Genomic DNA, 16352 nt, shown 5'->3' with positions numbered 1-16352 from the left:
GGCTTTTCCTTTCCAGGATTATGTTAGATAGAAGATATGGTTCTGATTAAACGCAGAAGGACTGGGTGTGTTTCCTTCATTGTGGACTGCTGGGATCCATAGAAACCTGGAAGAAACCAGAAACTTCGAATTAGGACCACATTGTATTTTGGGGTACAAAATCCACAGATGTTTTTCTGGCCAGTTCAAGATGCTGCTCGAAGCTTAACTGGAACAGGATTGTCTCTGAAGAAAACAACCGAATGTTGATAGGTACAGTCCCAGAGCATCTTCTCTGAGGTTGCTAAAGCTAGTCACCCCTCCCAGGAAACCCCACCTGACAACCATTGTTCAGTCTGAATGGGTGCCAAGTGTCTATCTGGACTTATATAAGCACCTACTTGCTGAGGTGAGGTGGAAATAGTCTCAAAACCAGCCTTTAGTCTTGTGACTTGAAATTCGCATATTCCCTGCTAGTTTGAGTCAACAAGTGTGGATTCTGAGTTGTCCCTTCCTCATTAGAAGTCCCCATGGGCTATTCACTGCCATCTGTGTCCACAGTTGCTACTCTGTGCTGCCTGGTAGACTACCACAAAATTGTTCTCAAATGTTCAGTTCTCTTTTATGCTTAGAAGTGTCCAGTGGCCTTCTGAAGTTTCCCTTTCTTTTTAATCTGTTCTTTAACACTGCTGAGATTGTATTTCCAATTGTATTGCTCCTCCTTCCCATCTGAATGAGAATGTCCCTCAAAGGCTTATTATGTTCAAACAATTAGTCCTCTGTTATGGAACTGTTTGGGAAGGTTAAGGGGGTATGGCCTTGTTGGAGGAGGTGTGTCACTAGTGTAGGGCTTAAGGTTTCAAAACACTGGTGCCATCCTCAGTGTCATCTCTGCTTTGTGGTGAGTCTCATTATGTGAGCACTCACCTATTGCTCCAGAGGCACACCTGTAGATCTGCTGCCATGCTCCCCATCATGATGGTCATGGACTCTAAAAAAGTAAGCCATTTCAGTGGTAAGCCAGCAAACCCTTCCTTCTATAAGTTGCCTTGGTTATGGTGTCTTATGACAGCAATAGAAAAGTAGCTAAAATACTCCTTATCATCCTCCTCTTCTTCTTCATCCTCCTCTTTCTCTTACTCTTTTTCCTTTTCTTCTATTTCTCTTCCTCTTCTCCTCCTGGTCTTCCTTCATCTTTACCTTCAGCCTTATAATTCATCTAAAAATACTTTACATGTATGAGGTAGGTGCTGAAGTTATTTTTTTAAAGATTTATTTATTTATTTATTTATTATATCTAAGTACACTGTAGCTGTCATTAGACACACCAAAGAGGGCATCAGATCCCATTACAGATGGTTGTGAGCCACCATGTGGTTGCTGGGATTTGAACTCAGGACCTCTGGATGAGCAGTCAGTGCTCCTAACCACTGAGCCATCTCTCCAGCCTCCCCCATCCCCTTCGACTGATATCCCATTCTTTCAGTACCACTGTTGAAAGACTATTTACATTCTTGTATTTAAGAATGTTAATATCTGTTAACTGAGTATATTTGTATCTCTTTTAGTTTCCCTAAACCATTTGGTTACCTTTACTGTTATATAAACTATCTTTGCTTCCCCTCCAAAGTTGTAATGGTAGTTGGTATCTCTGCATTCTTTCTACAGATGTATAGGATACATTTTTATATAGAAGGCACTGTAAGATTCTAAGCCTATTTCTTTTTCCTGTAGATGGGTATTGGTTATCATACATGTTGCTGGAACAAAATCAGTTAACAAAGCAATTAAAGGAAGGAGTTGGTTATTTTGTCTTACAGTTCAAGGGTAAATCAGAGTGGTAGAAGCTTGAGGTGGCCAGTCACCAAGAGGTTTGATTCTCAGCACCCACACGGTGGCTCACAACTATCTACATCTCTAGTTCCAGGAAATATGATGACTTTTATGACCTCTATAGGCACCGTGCACGCTGCATGTGGTGTATAGATATACACACAGACAAAATATGTATACAAATATAAACACATGATAAATAGATGGATTAAATAAAATGGATTGTGGGAATGACTGCACAGAGAAGACCATAATAGAGGCAAACACCTGGAGTTGACCTCTGGCTTCTATATACATCCACACTCATCGCAGGTACATGGGCACCTGATGCACAAGTACACATAACACACACACACACACACACACACACACACACACACACACACACACACAAAATAAAACCAGAAGATCCCTGTTCTGATTGTGCTCATTAGTAGAGCCCTGAGTTTAGAGTTCAGACTTCTGGGACTAAGGATTTCAGGACCTGCTTACGGTCCCACAAATAAACCTACAATAAAACTTAAACAAAAATATTTCATGCCTAAATTATCATAATATTAGTAAAATATCCAAAGTTACTCCTCCTATTAGAAACATTCTCATTTCTGATAATTCTAAACATTCTGGTATAGGGCAGGAGCTACCAGAAACCCTGTAGGAGGGTCACAAGTTCCAGGCCAGTCTGAATAACTTAGTGAGCCCTTGTCTAAAATAAAATGTAAAATAAAATGGGGTGGGAGTGCTGGGATATAGCTGAGAGGTAAGGGGCTTAAGCATGTGCAGGAGGCCCTGCTTTCAATCCCTGGCAGTTTTAAAAAGACTAAAGCACAAAACAAAACAACCCAATCAAACCAGGCATGCCTACAATCCCAGCATTCAGGAGGCAGAAGTAGGTGGGGTTCAAGGCCAGTCTGGCTGCAAAGCAAGTTCCAGGTCAGCCAGGGCTGAGCAGAAAAATGCTGCCTCAAAAATCCAGAGAGAAGATGTTCTGTTATAGCAAGCACGTAAAAGGACACGTGATAAAGTTTTGTTTTGTTTTGTTTTTTGAATAACAACATGCATGTATTGGTCCACCATACATTGCATAGTTGACTTGCACTTGTTGGGACGCCGTAGAGAGAAACGCACCAAAAAACTGGTGGTGTGCTGTAGTTTCTTGCCACTTCTGTGGATTCGGACTAATTGGAAGAGTGATGTCAGCTGAGACAGCTGCACGTGCTGAGGCAAGGCACATGGAGGACATGTGATGTTTGTAGAGAGTATAAAAGGACAGTGACAGAGGCTAAGCTTGGCTTGCTTATAGAGCTAGCTGTGCAACACTGGATCCTGCATCTTCGCATCTTCTCTGGTCTTTGTTTCCCTGAGAGAGGCACAGCTGGGAAGTTCTGGCGTTCCTCCTGCTCCCTCCTGCTGACTCAAGCTGAGGCTGAGGCCTGGCTGTCACTGTGGGTGGTGCTACCACTGCTGATTTGTGTTTGCCATCCAGACTACCAAAATGGACTGCCGGTGTGTCCATGAAGTGTTAGTGAGCGACTGAGCTGCCGCTGCTGACCTGTGAACTGAACTGCCGATTTCCAGGCCACCCAGACAGGAATTGCTCCAAAGAACTGGAAGACTCCTGCCGAGGGGAGACCCTCAGTCAAGTCTTGGGATAACACGACCCCCCAAGAACTCACGAGAGACCGTCCTTGCTGCAATTACTTGAGGTTTTTTAATTGACCAGTGCACTGGGGTCGAGACTCATATCCCACGCAGGAGTAGAGGAGTCTGACCCCGAGTGGTTGGGAGAAGGGGGTTTTAAAGGAAACAAACCACAATGGGGGTGGAGGGAGTATGGCATTGAAGAATACCAAAAATACCAGTGAAGAATCTCAAGGAGAACATCCGGTTTCTCAAGATTGTTTATTTATTTATTTACTTACTTACTTACTTATTTAATGTATATGAGTACATTGTAGCTGTCTTTAGACACACCAGAAGAAGGCATCAGATCTCATTGTAGATAGTTGTGAGCCACCATGTGGTTGCTGGGATTTGAACTCAGGACCTCTGGAAGAGCAGCCAGTGCTCTTAACCACTGATCCATCTCTCCAGCTCCCCTCAAGATTGTTTATGATGTGTTATTTAACTTTTATGTTTTTATGGTCAGTCAGTTTCTGAAACAGTGTCACCCTGACCTTAAGGCCATAAATTCTTTATGGTCAGCCAGTTCCTGAAACAGTCACTGAACCTGCTATCCTACAGTTTTGGCTATTCTCTATCTGCTAGGGGTCTTCTACTTTACCTGTTAGGGGGTCAGGATTTATCCTGGTCTTTCAGAACCAATTCTAAACAGGCCCACTTCTCCTGTATCCTTTCTTTCCTACTACCTCTGGTAGGTGGTGGGCTAGCAGGGAGGCTAAAGTGTTTAAGAACCATCATTAAAAATAGGTTTTGAAAAAAAATTAAAGTTACACCAAACATTTAAACACATGAGTCTTTGGGGGCTTTTCCTGTGCAAACCACCACGGAGCAGTACCAGAACATGTCATCATCACATAGCAGTACCTACACTGGCAATGCAAGGATGGTTACAAAGTAAGATTATAATCAGTTAAGTGAGGGAAACACATCTGTCATGCTGAACCGACGCTGAGAAAAACATCTGATGAAGCTCCATGAAGCTCAATGCCCATTCTTGGCTTTTTGAGTTTCTTTTCTTCCTTTTCTAAGTTTTTGGATTTACTCTCTCCTCCCCTCCCCCCATTCTCTCCTTGAGACAGAGTCTTGCTAAGCAGCCCTGGAACTCGACCCTCCTCCTGCTCCAGAGTGCTGTGTTTACAGAAATATGCAGCATGCTTGGCTTCAATGTCTGATCTTCCTCTACTGCTTGGTTGCTGGGGAAATCCATCAAAGGATCATAAAAAGAGACTCGTGTTAGCATTCTGTCTAAGCTAACAACTCGGACACATCCCTTCCTACACTAGACAATGAATAGGAATCCCTCTGTAAGGAATTAGACTGAATTTCCCTCACCTGGTTTCTATCACACCTAAGGCGAAGGGCAGGATGCTTGAATCTCTTCCACTCAAGAGTTTGTATGCATACTGTGGGGACTGGTTCTCATTCACACTTCCGTGAGGAGTGTGGGAGTAAGGAGGAGAACGTGGGAATGAATCAGGAGTGTATATGTCCGAGGACCTTTAGTGTAAGAATCATGGAAGCACCACTGACTATACTTTTGACTCTGGAGCCAACAAAACATTGTGTAGATTTTGTGTTTGATGTATGTCTGAGAATCACCCAAATATTCTAGAGAGAGAGAGAGAGAGACACCAGAAGCCTCTCTCTTCCTTCAACCAGTATCCCCTCCAGAATGTCCACTACTGCCCCCATCTACTACTAACTCCTAAGTCTGAAACTGATTTTTTTAAAAATGTATTTACTTTTATGTACATTGGTGATTTGACTGCATGTATGTCTGTGTGAGGATATCAGGTTCCACGGAACAGGAGTTATAGACAGTTGTGAGCTGCCATGTGGGTGCTGGGAATTGAACCCCGGGTCCTCTGGAAAAGTAGCCAGTGCTCTTAACCACTGAACCATCTCTCCCAATCCCCTGTAACAAACTTTAATCAGGATTTATGGTAGGTTATGTGAGGTATTAATCTCTAGTCAAGTACTGTAAGAAGCATTATTTCTTCTAGCTAGCCTGTATAAGTGACACATAACATATTTTATTTACAAGCTGTAAGCCTAGATTGGGCAGGTTTTGGAGCTATTCTAACTTACATCCCAGCCATATGTTCTTTGTTGCTTATTGTTTCTCCTGGTCACCTGTCCATCTCCTCTCCTCCTCTCTTTCTCTCATTTCTTCTCAGACCTGTCACTCAGTCCTTAAGTCCCGCCTTTCTCTCCCTACTGCCCAACCACAGGCTTTAACCTTTAATAATCAATTAACTTTAAATTGGGGATCAGGGTTTACATAGCATCACTTGGTGTTCAGGAAGAGCAACCAGATCTCGGGGGTACAGAATTTGACATCTGAATACATAGCAGCACCAGAGTAACTGCCAACAAAGTACTGATTACTTCCTTCCTCAAGTCTATGTACTCACTAATGGGATCAGAGCACACTTATCCCCACGCAGAAAGTAAGTCACTTTGTCCTTTCTGAACCTGAATATCAGGCTAGCCTCTTGTTTCCAGGTATAGTAAGTAGTTTCTGCTCGCCCGCAGTTTATTTGTTGACACAGGGTTGGTCTCAGGTCGTCCTGGCTGACCTGGAACTCACTATGTAGCTGTGAATGGTTTTGAACTCCTGATGTTTCTGCCTTTGCCTTCCTGGCTCTAGCATTACAGGCGTGCCCTGCCAGCTTTTCCATGGGTTCTTCTAGCTGATTCCACTGCCTGTCCTTTCTCTGTATTGCTGGTGTTTGCTTGTATTATGGGGTCTGATAGCTACTCCAAGCCCTCAGGTTATGTCCCTGGCTATTGATCTAAGGTCTAGACCCTCTGATTCTGTTGTCACCATTTCTGACTTTCTCTCATTCTTTTGTTTTGTCATTTCAATTTAGTCACTGAGAAAATAAAATAAAATCATAGCTGTGAGACTCTTATTAAAGGAAAGGTATGGGCTGAAGAGATGGCTCAGTGGTTAAGAGAACTAACTGTTCTTCCAGAGGTCCTGAGTTCAATTCCCAGCAACCACATGGTGGCTCACAACCATCTGTAATGGGATCTGATGCCCTCTTCTGGTGTGTCTGAAGACAGCTACAGTGTACTCATAAAATAAATTAATAAATCTTAAAAAATAAGAAGGGAAAGGTGTGAGTGGGAGACAGCAGAGGAGCACTCTGCTTCCCAGCAGGAGGCTTTGGGTGACCCAGGGCTTCAGATAGGGAAGGGCCTGAGATGAAACAATTGATAGTTTTCCTTTTGAGTGTCAGCCACTGCATGCAACTGTCCACACCTTCCCTGGAGCTGGGGCCCCACTTAGTGTTCAGAGCTCTATCCAAAGTATAGTCCTTGGTAAGCCTGGGGTAGGTAGGCCAGAAGAATGTGCATCCTGAGGCAAGGCCAAGTGTCTGTCACTCTCAGGTCCTCCACCCCGCCCCCTCCCCTCCCCAGAACCCATTGCTCACTCTGAATGGAGCCTTTTCATTAACCCAGCCTTACTCCAGCTCCAGGAAAGAAGAGATGGACTAGAAGGTGGATAGAAACTTCCTGGGATTCTGTCTCAGGGATGTGAGCTATAAGTTGGTCACATTTTCCCTCTCCAAATAGAGGTATCTTATTGAAAAATTTCTCAAAACATTTTTTTTTTTTTTTTAAACAGAGTCTCACTAGGTAGCCCAGTCTGGCCTGGCTTTGGAACTTTGTGTGATCCCCTGGCCTCTAACTCCAGAGTGCTGGGATTGAAGGTTTTTTTTTTTTCCTTTTTATTATCTCTAATTATGTGTGTGAGAAGGGCTGGGGGGCACTGTATGTAGGCATGTGGCCATGAGTTTGGTTCCCTTGGGAGGCCAGAGGCATAGGATCCCCACCGAGCTTGAGTTACAAGTGGTTGTTGAAGTAGAACAAAGACCAATTATTGGACATTAATTTATTTAGTGATTTACTTAAAGCACTGTTGGCACTTGCTTATTTACCAAGTATAACTTCACTTACTTCCTGGAACAGGATGACCTGGAGAAATAGCTAAAAGCATGGCTAGTTGCCTTAATGACCTGCAGACTGCCACTTTAGCTTTTGTGAAATCTTGCTGGCTTGCCCCCCCCCCCAGCATTATGGGGTACCTGAAAAAAACAAAACAAAACAACACATGAGGCCAGAATCAGTCAAACTATGTGACCATTGTTTGGGCTGTGCCAGGCAGAGGAGAGGGAACCAGTGTCCACCTTCTATTTGTTGGAATTTTTAAAGGCAAAATCTGCAGTTACAATGTATACAGAAAGGCAGCTGTGCACACCTGAAAGCAAGCACCCATTGTTTACAGAAGAGGAGAAGAGCAGTTATAACCCTTAGGTCAGGGATACATTGTATAAGAATTTACTCTGGTCTTTTATAGCTGGTCTACCTGACCACTTTACCTAACCAGTTATCTGACCAGTTTACCCAAAATAGTTTCAGCACTTAAGGTATTCCTAGGAATAATTTCATGAGATGGAATAACTATAGATTAGTAGCCCATCACAATGGTTGTAGAGTAAAATGAAAATATGAACCAGATCCAGATGGAAGCCTTTCAGGAGCTGTCCTGGCTTCGGTCCACCAGTGACATCACCTCTTTACCATTCCCATCACCTCAGATTGCCTGTTCCAGTAAGATTCCCACAACAGTCCTGGGCTGTCTTAAGTGGATGCTGGGTTTTGAACATGCCCTTAGCCACTGAGCCATCTTTCTAGCACCCTTTCTTATATGGGATACACTTAGTATAAACTCTGAAACAAACAAACAAAAAGAATAGCAAAAAGGGCTCAGTCTGAACAGCCAGAGATAACCTCTTGCTAAGATCTGGCTGAACAGCCTGAGTCACAGTGAAAAGGGTGGATTGAAATCCAGGTTTATGGTAAGAGAGGTCACATTACTAAGAGGCCCTCTGTCAGATGGGAGCAGAATTCCTGAAATATGACAGGTCTCAGGAGTAAAGGGGAGATAAGCCTGTCTCCACAAATAGGTCATTTTCAGTTTCTTAGGGAAACCTCTGGCTCCTCCATCTGTATCCCAAATATGCTACCTCTTCCCCCTAAAAACACTCAGTATTACCTTGATATCTTCCATGCCATTCTAAAGAATTAGTAGCCACCCCCCAGCCCCCACACACACTTGTTATAGACCGCTCTGGATAGCATGTGCACTTACTTGCCAACTAAAGGACAGATTGTGGATATGTTGGCTCACACCTTTACTTTCAGTGCTTGGGAGGCAGATGCAGGCAGGTCTCTGTGAGTTTGAGACCGGCTTGGTCTACATGGTGAGTTCCAGGACAGCTAGGGGCTACATGGTGAGACTGGGTCTCAAACTACAAACAAACAAATACATAAACAAGTGGAAAACAAAAACAAACAAATAGATAAGTAACAGCACTTAGGTTCAGGCTTCTCACAGAGCTGGGAGGCTTCAGTTTGTGTGGAGAGGATGACCGTGCCAACTACTGGGGGACACTGGAAAGGCCTTCTCTTGTACTTGCCTTCAGCGGTGGGAAGGGGCTTTCCTAGGTGGAGCAAGGCCGGGCACCTACTGCAAACAGAGTGAAGATTGATAGGGCCACTGCTGGTGTGATGGTTGCCTGAGAAACCTGGGCATCTGTTTGAGCTCTTGCCTGTGGGTAGCTATCCAAGACAACATGGATGAAGAGCCAACTATTGCAGAAGTATTTCTCAGACAAGAACTACGAGGAGTTTGAAGTCATGGAAAACTCCTTATTTCAAAATTTTGTTTTGGTTTGTTTTTCAAGACTGGATTTCCCTATGTAGCCTTTGCTATCCTGGAACTCACTCTGTAGATGAAGCTGGCCTCAAATTCAGAGATCTGATTCTCTCTGCCTCCTGAGTGTGGTATGCAGATTGGGGACCAGCTGTGTGATTCTGCTTCCTCCTTTTCCTCCTTCTGTGTGTCCCGCACAGCAGCACAGGGACTGGAAGGAGGAAGTGGGAGTCCGGAATGGGTGGAGTCTGCATCAGCTCCTTAGCCGACCTTCAGTGAGACAGCTGGTGTGCCTGGAGAGGCATTCCAGGAATCCCAGGTAATGCAATTTGAAAACACAACTCTCATCTCAAAGGTGTTTCTTCTGGAGCCGAATATGAATGACCAAGGCTCAGAAAAACAGGTTCAGGTTACTCCGAATTCCATGTTCCTACATAGTTAACAGTTTCTTGACATTTTCATAGTAACACAAAGAAACCATAAGTTGAGGCACATTTAAAATACACGGTGGGGTGGGGTGGGGTGATCAAAGCAGGGTCTTCTCAGCCTTAGGCCTCAGATATCTGATGGCATTCCTAGCCTTTTGATTAGTGGAAGCTAGGGATCTCTTGGTATATGCTGAAGGATTTACCTAACACTTACAAAGATGTGAAGGGGCTATTAAGAGACCAAGATAGCTATGGATAATTTGTAATTAGATCCTGGACCTTCTACATCCAACCTTTCTACAACCAGCCTGTGAGCAAGCCAGTATGTCCTCTTCCCAGTGTTTTTTGTGCATGGTTGTCATGTTGTGTTCTGACAGCCAAGCTGCATTTGGAGACCAGAGGACAATCACATGGATTCTGAGGAGAGAACTCATGTCATTAGGGTTGGCAGCGAGGGTCTTTGTTAGGTGAGACATCTTGCTGGTCTTACATGGCCTAATTTTAATATTTACTTATTTACTTACTTACTTATTTTTGAGACAGGGTTTCTCTGTATAGCTTTGGCCATTCTGGAACTCACTCTGTAGACCATGCTGGCCTGGAACTCATAGAGATCCATCTGCTTCTGCCTCCTGAGTGCTAGGATCAAAGGTGGGTGCTATCACTGTTGGGCTACAGCCTACTTTTAAAAATAGATTTGTTAGTTTTTATTTTATGTGAATGTGTACCATGAGTGTGCCTGGTACCTATGGAGGCTGGAAGAAAGTGTTGAGTCCCCTGGAACTGAAGCTACAGGTGGCTGTGGACACCTTGATGTGGGTGCTGGGAACCAAGCAGACTCTTCTAGAAGGGTAGCAAGTGCTCTTAACCACTGAGAGACTTTGTGTGTGAGAGATCCATCTCACATACTATTCAATATATCAAACAGAATGTATTTCCTTGACAGAACAATGTATGGGGAAGCAGCTGCTGGAGGCTTCTTGGACTTAACGTGGTGGAGAACATCATCCGCATTTGAGCATCATCAGTCATCTGGAGCAAAATGGAAATCAGAGCCACAGTCGATGACTTAGCAAAGCACTTGCCATGTGGTCCTGAGGATCTGTGTTCAGATCCCCAGGACCCATATAAAACTCAAGATTGGTAGCATGCTTGAACTCAGTGCTAGGGAGGGTGGAGGTGGTGTAACAGACGAATTTCTGAAGTTCATTGCCAGTCCGTCTAGTGGGATCAGTAAGTTCCAGGTTCATTGAGAGATCATATCTTTTAAAAATTAGGTAGAGACACACTGAAAAAGATCATCCAAAGTTGATTTCTGGCCTCCATACATAAGTGCACACCCCCATGTGTACGAACACACAAACAAATGCCCATACCAGACCCTCCTGGATAAACCACCATAAGACATGACTTCACACCCATTAGGATAGATATGAAGAGAAAAATGGACAGTAACAGAGTTGGTGGGGACAGGGGGAAATCTGATACCGCTATGGTTGGGAGGAATTTGAAATGGTGCAGCAGCTGTGACAGTTAGCGTGGCAATTGCTCACAAAGTTAAAGACAAAGTCAGAGGTCATGGAACAGGGCCGAAGTTCCAGCACTGGGGAGGCTGAAGCATGAAGCTTGTAAGTTCATGGTCAGCCAGGGCTCCATGGGAGACCATCTCCAAAGTCAAACACAAATGTGAACATCACCCCATTAGTTTTATTTTACTTCTGGTCAATCTGGGCTACATGAGACTTGCCTCAAAAAATTATTGACAGTAAAACAGCTTGTCAAAAGCAATTCAAATTTCCATTAATGGATAAATTCCTAAACAAAATATGCTATTTCATCCAATGATGTCACTTGGCATAATAATAATCCCAACAGTTATATTTACCCTGCTGCGATTATAGCTGATATAAACAACTTTAAGGAGGAGAATTTTATTCCGGGGCCATGGATCCAGAGAATCTACTCATGGTAGTTGTCTCTGCTGATTTGGGCCCTCAGTGATGCAGAGCCTCATGCTCTGTTTCTCATGAGGGTCACACTGCATGGCTGACAGGAAGCAGTGAAAGGAACTATGGGAAGCAGCCAGGGCAAAGCCAAATCCCTAAGGACAAGTGCTCACTGAAGTGCCTCCTCCAATCAGGTCCCACTCACTTCCCACCACCTCTTGGCAATAACATCATTTTTATTAATCATACAAGTGATAATGGCCAGACCAAATCTCTCTGGATTCAGCCACCTCACTAAAGCCAACCCTCTGACAACTAAAGCTTGAATATATGAACCTGTGGGGATATTTCGTATTCAAAGTCAAAACATTCTGCATTTGTCCCTGAAATGGCATGGCCATCTTATAATGAAAAACAAAAACAAAAACTAAAACAACCCACATTTAGTTATCTCCAAGAGTCTTTGAAGTTTTAAATAGTTCCAACATTATTCAAAATTTTAAGTTCAACATTTGTTTGAGATTCAAAGCAGCCAAGAGGTGGTGGCCAAAGTCTTTAATCCCAGCAATCAGGAGGCAGAGGCAGGCAAATCGCCAGCCTGGGTTAATGAGTTCCAGGACAACCAGGGCTCCATGCAGAAACCCTGTCTTGAAAACACACACACGAGATAGATAGATAGATAGATAGATAGATAGATAGATAGATAGATAGATAGATAGAGATGTATGTTGGGGTACTGTGTATTCAGATAATGAGTTCTGTACCCAATATAAAGTTGCAGTCTGGACATAGACATTGAATTGACCAATGTACTGTAAAAAAAAACATTCCTCAATAATCTGATTGGTAAATGAAAAGCCAGAGCCTGTGACTGGGCAGGGGAAAGAGGAAGGCAGAACTTCAGATTAAGTGAGGGGATTTCAGGTATGGGCCATGTGGAGAAGGACAAGGAGAGAAGAAGGAGGAGGTCAAGAGGAGGCAGGATGCACCATGATGAACCAAGAGGATGTGGCCAAGAGAAGCTCATCCTGAAGACACACATGGAACAGAGCAAGACTCAGTTGGCAAGTAACAAGGCATTTATTACTAATACTAATAGACTAGTTGGGTTACAATAGCTGAGAACCTGCCCAGCTTGTTAATAGAATCTGATGTCTGATAGAGGGGAGCAGAATTACTCCCATAAAATTACTACATAAGATTCCCCCAGAAAACAATGTCCTTTTGAAATGAAGAAGGAAACAAGCACAGAAGCGGAAGGGCTCTGCTGTGTACAAAGCAGGCCGAGGGTTCTTAAGTTCAAGATAGCCCAGCACCACCAATCCTACCCAGAGTCATCCACCAACAACTCTACACTGGATTCTCAGCACAGCTAAGGAAAAGGAGGAATGGGAGAGCGAGGTTAGGGAATAGGAGAGGGGAGGACCATACATCATAACCTTGGAAGTTAGAAAAAGAAACCTGTTAGTAGCAAAACATGTTTCTGTAGTTGTACTTAGTTTTGCAGTCGGGTTTCATGAAGGCATACTGTTTTGACCTAATGAGACTCTGCTGCCCCCATGTGGCACCGAATGCCCAGACACTTCTGTAAAGAGATGGTACTATCTTAGACCAGGCTTTTGTTTTAGTCAGGGTTTCTATTGCTGTACAAACATCAGGACCAAGAAGCAAGTTGGGGAGGAAAGGGTTTATTCAGCTTACACCTCCACATTGCTGTTTATCACCAGAGGAAGTCAGGACTGGAACTCAAGCAGGTCAGGAAGCAGGAGCTGATGCAGAGGTATACTGGCTAATTTTGTGTCAACTTGACGAAATCTGGAGTTATCACAGAGAAAGGAGCTTCCCCTGAGAAAATGCCTCCATGAGATCCAGCTGTAAGGCTTTATCTCAACTAGTGATCAAGGGGAGAGGGTCCAGCCCATTGTGGGTGGTGCTATCCCTGAGCAGGTAGTTTTGGGTTCTATAAGAAAGCAACTAGAGCAAGTCAGGGAAAGCAAACCTGTAAGTAACATCCCGAGATCCAGCTATCAAAAATAGCAACTGAAAGCCTTTGACTCTCCTAATTAACACACCCAGTTAAGATGAAACACCTCATCCAGACACAGGGTTTATCCTTGTACCTTTATTAACTGCCACTTCCGTTTCCTGTATTCAGAGGCAGTCCTTTGTCCCCTTCTCCCTCATCCTCCATCTCCTGTTTTTGTCTCTTATTCCTTGTCCTCTGGGGCCAAAATTTTTCTTTCCTTGGTGCTGAGAACTTGGTCTTGGGGGTCGTGTGCCTATACTGATTGTAGTATTCAGCACATGAAATTAAACGAAATGAACAAATTTTTAAAAAACAATATATTTTAAATAAGGCTAACAAAGCCAGTCACAAGCACCTTTTGCTAGATTTAATTAATATGCTTTTATGATGCCACTAGATTCTCACACAGGGTTCAATTCTTCTTAGATTCTGTCCATAGCTTTGACACATCATGGAAATGTATTAAGTAACTCTTCTTTTTTTTAATTTTGTAATTATATTTATGTACAGAAAACTTAAGTGTACATTTAACCCAGTTTAGTGGCAAGTTCTTTAGCCTTTGCCTTTTCTAACGTGGCAATGCGAGCCACAGACTTAGGACCCAGAACGTTGCCTCCCCAGTGGTGGCGGATCTCGTCATATCTGTCATTATAATTGGTCCTAATAGCTTCTACCAGCTTATCCAGAGCGTCCTTGTCTTCTGAGTTAACCTGTGTGAAGGCAACAGTGGTGCATGTCTTCCTGTGGACCAGGCACCCCAGCCTGGCCTTTCCCTTGATGATGCAGTAGGGTACCCCCATCTTTCGACACAGGGCAGGCAGGAAAACCACCAGCTCAATGGGGTCTACATCATGGGCAATCACCACCGCTGAGCCTTCTTGTTCTCCACCGAGGTGATGACTGTATTGACTCCTGCTCGGAGGACAGGTGGACTTTTAGTTGGGACGTCCCCCTTTGCCAGCAGCTTTCTTCTCAGCACGGGCCAATAGCCTTTGCTTCTTCTCTTGCTTTGTCTCTGGCCTGTACTTGTGGGCAAGCTTAAGCAGCTGGGTAGCTGTTTGCCTTTCCAGGGCCTGGGTGAGCTGGTTAATGGCAGGAGGTACTTTGAGCCGCTTATAGAGGATGGCTCTTTGCCTCTGCAGCCTGATGTAGCGTGGCCATTTGACGAAGCGTGTTAGATCTCTTTTGGGCTGGATGTCCTGCCCAATGCCGAAGTTCTTGGGCCTTTTCTCAAACAAAGGATTGACCACCTTTTTGGCCTCTTGCTTCTTGACGACAGCGGGGGCCGGGGCCACCTTCTTCCCCTTGGCCTTCTTCCCTTTGGGCATCTTGCTCGGCTGGAGGAGAGAGCTTAAGTAACCCTTCTTTCCATTTGTTTTCTGTCTTACAGAGTTTCTCCAAGATACCATTGTTTGGCTCCATATTTGCTTGGTATATTGATCTTTTTAGGTTATTAATGTTCATTTTAAGAGTGACATAGTATACTGGTTTTAGATATGAGTTTGGGAGACAGTCTTCTGTCTGAAGTCTCATCTTGCAGGCTAAGGGCTCCAGAAACACCAGCTAGTCTGCCAGTGTTTTAATCTACTGGGATGGGCTACCTTGACTGTGACTCTGCACCTTAGCAATCTGTCCTTCTGAAGTCGAGGCAAAAAGTTGTCAGTCTGGGTGAGAAGCACCACTGAGACATCTCAGCCCACTTTCATGTCTTTAAAAGCAGGCACAGGCTGGACAGAGATGGCTTTAACCCTAGCAATACCAGCCACCAGTTGTTGCTTTTTATTGAAATGAGGAATTTCAATATGGGTCCTTTGTCCCTCCAAAGTGGCTAAGTACTTCAAGAAATCTTGTTTAAGAGTTTTCTCCTCAAAATTTGAATGAAGATTTTTTTTTTTTTTTGGTGGAACTAGCATGCTTTTCAACCCAAAGGATTAAAATGAGATAACATGTCATCCAAAAATCTTTATTATTTTTTAAAGCAGTTGGCGGTTTATTAATAGAGCCCGAGTCTCTTGCATCTTTGATTCCCTCCAGACTCCTGTCTGTGAGTGTCATATGAGCAGAGATCCACACATATGTAAGCTTCATTAATTTTTTACTGGTAATGTGAGATGAGAAGGCTCAGTGCTGACCAGCTGTATTCTGAACTCAACTACAGACATTAATTATGTATACATGGAAAATGATTTGGAACAATTATAGTCTCTTAGACTTTTGCTTCCTGTTATAATTCTAGATAAATTAGGGTATGATTATAACCAATTAGGTTGTTTCAGTTACCATTCCCAAGCGATCCAAGCCTTACTCCATGATCCCTGGAGGTAGACTGTTTCGTAATTCTAATAAAAAGTTATGTGGTTTGCTTTTAATGAACTTCTGTGCACAGCACTAGTTAGAATAAAACGGAGACCCCTTCGAGGTGTCTTAGAGGGCACTCTGAATAGATCTAGCCAGTTGGGATGCTTGGGTCAATGGATTGTTTCATAAACCAGGGACTGTTAACACTTTGGGAGCTGAAAGGAAACTAGAAGAAAAAAAGACACAACTCGGGACTTCTCTTTAAATACAAAGGGAATATAATATTTTCTCATCTATCCTAGAATGATAGTGATGGAAAACCCTTTTAAGAATCTCTTCTATTTTGAGAATTCAGACATTTATTTATTTATTTTTCAGGCAGCATCTCTTGTAGCCCAGTTGGCTACGAGCCGGGGATGACCTTCACCTTCTGA

At 43.6% G+C, this 16352-nt stretch overlaps 1 pseudogene across 1 annotated transcript; it reads right to left on the bottom strand.

Annotated features, from left to right (window-relative positions):
- Nucleotides 1-14147: 14147 nt before the first annotated feature.
- LOC308421851 (large ribosomal subunit protein eL8-like) lies at nucleotides 14148-14951 on the bottom strand (annotated as a pseudogene). The gene has a single exon. The product of its transcript is annotated as a large ribosomal subunit protein eL8-like (transcript).
- Nucleotides 14952-16352: the final 1401 nt, after the last annotated feature.

This window comes from Micromys minutus, assembly GCF_963924665.1.
Source record: "Micromys minutus genome assembly, chromosome: 6".
Taxonomy (NCBI): Eukaryota; Metazoa; Chordata; class Mammalia; order Rodentia; family Muridae; genus Micromys; species Micromys minutus.
This window is presented reverse-complemented; position numbering and strand designations above follow the sequence as displayed.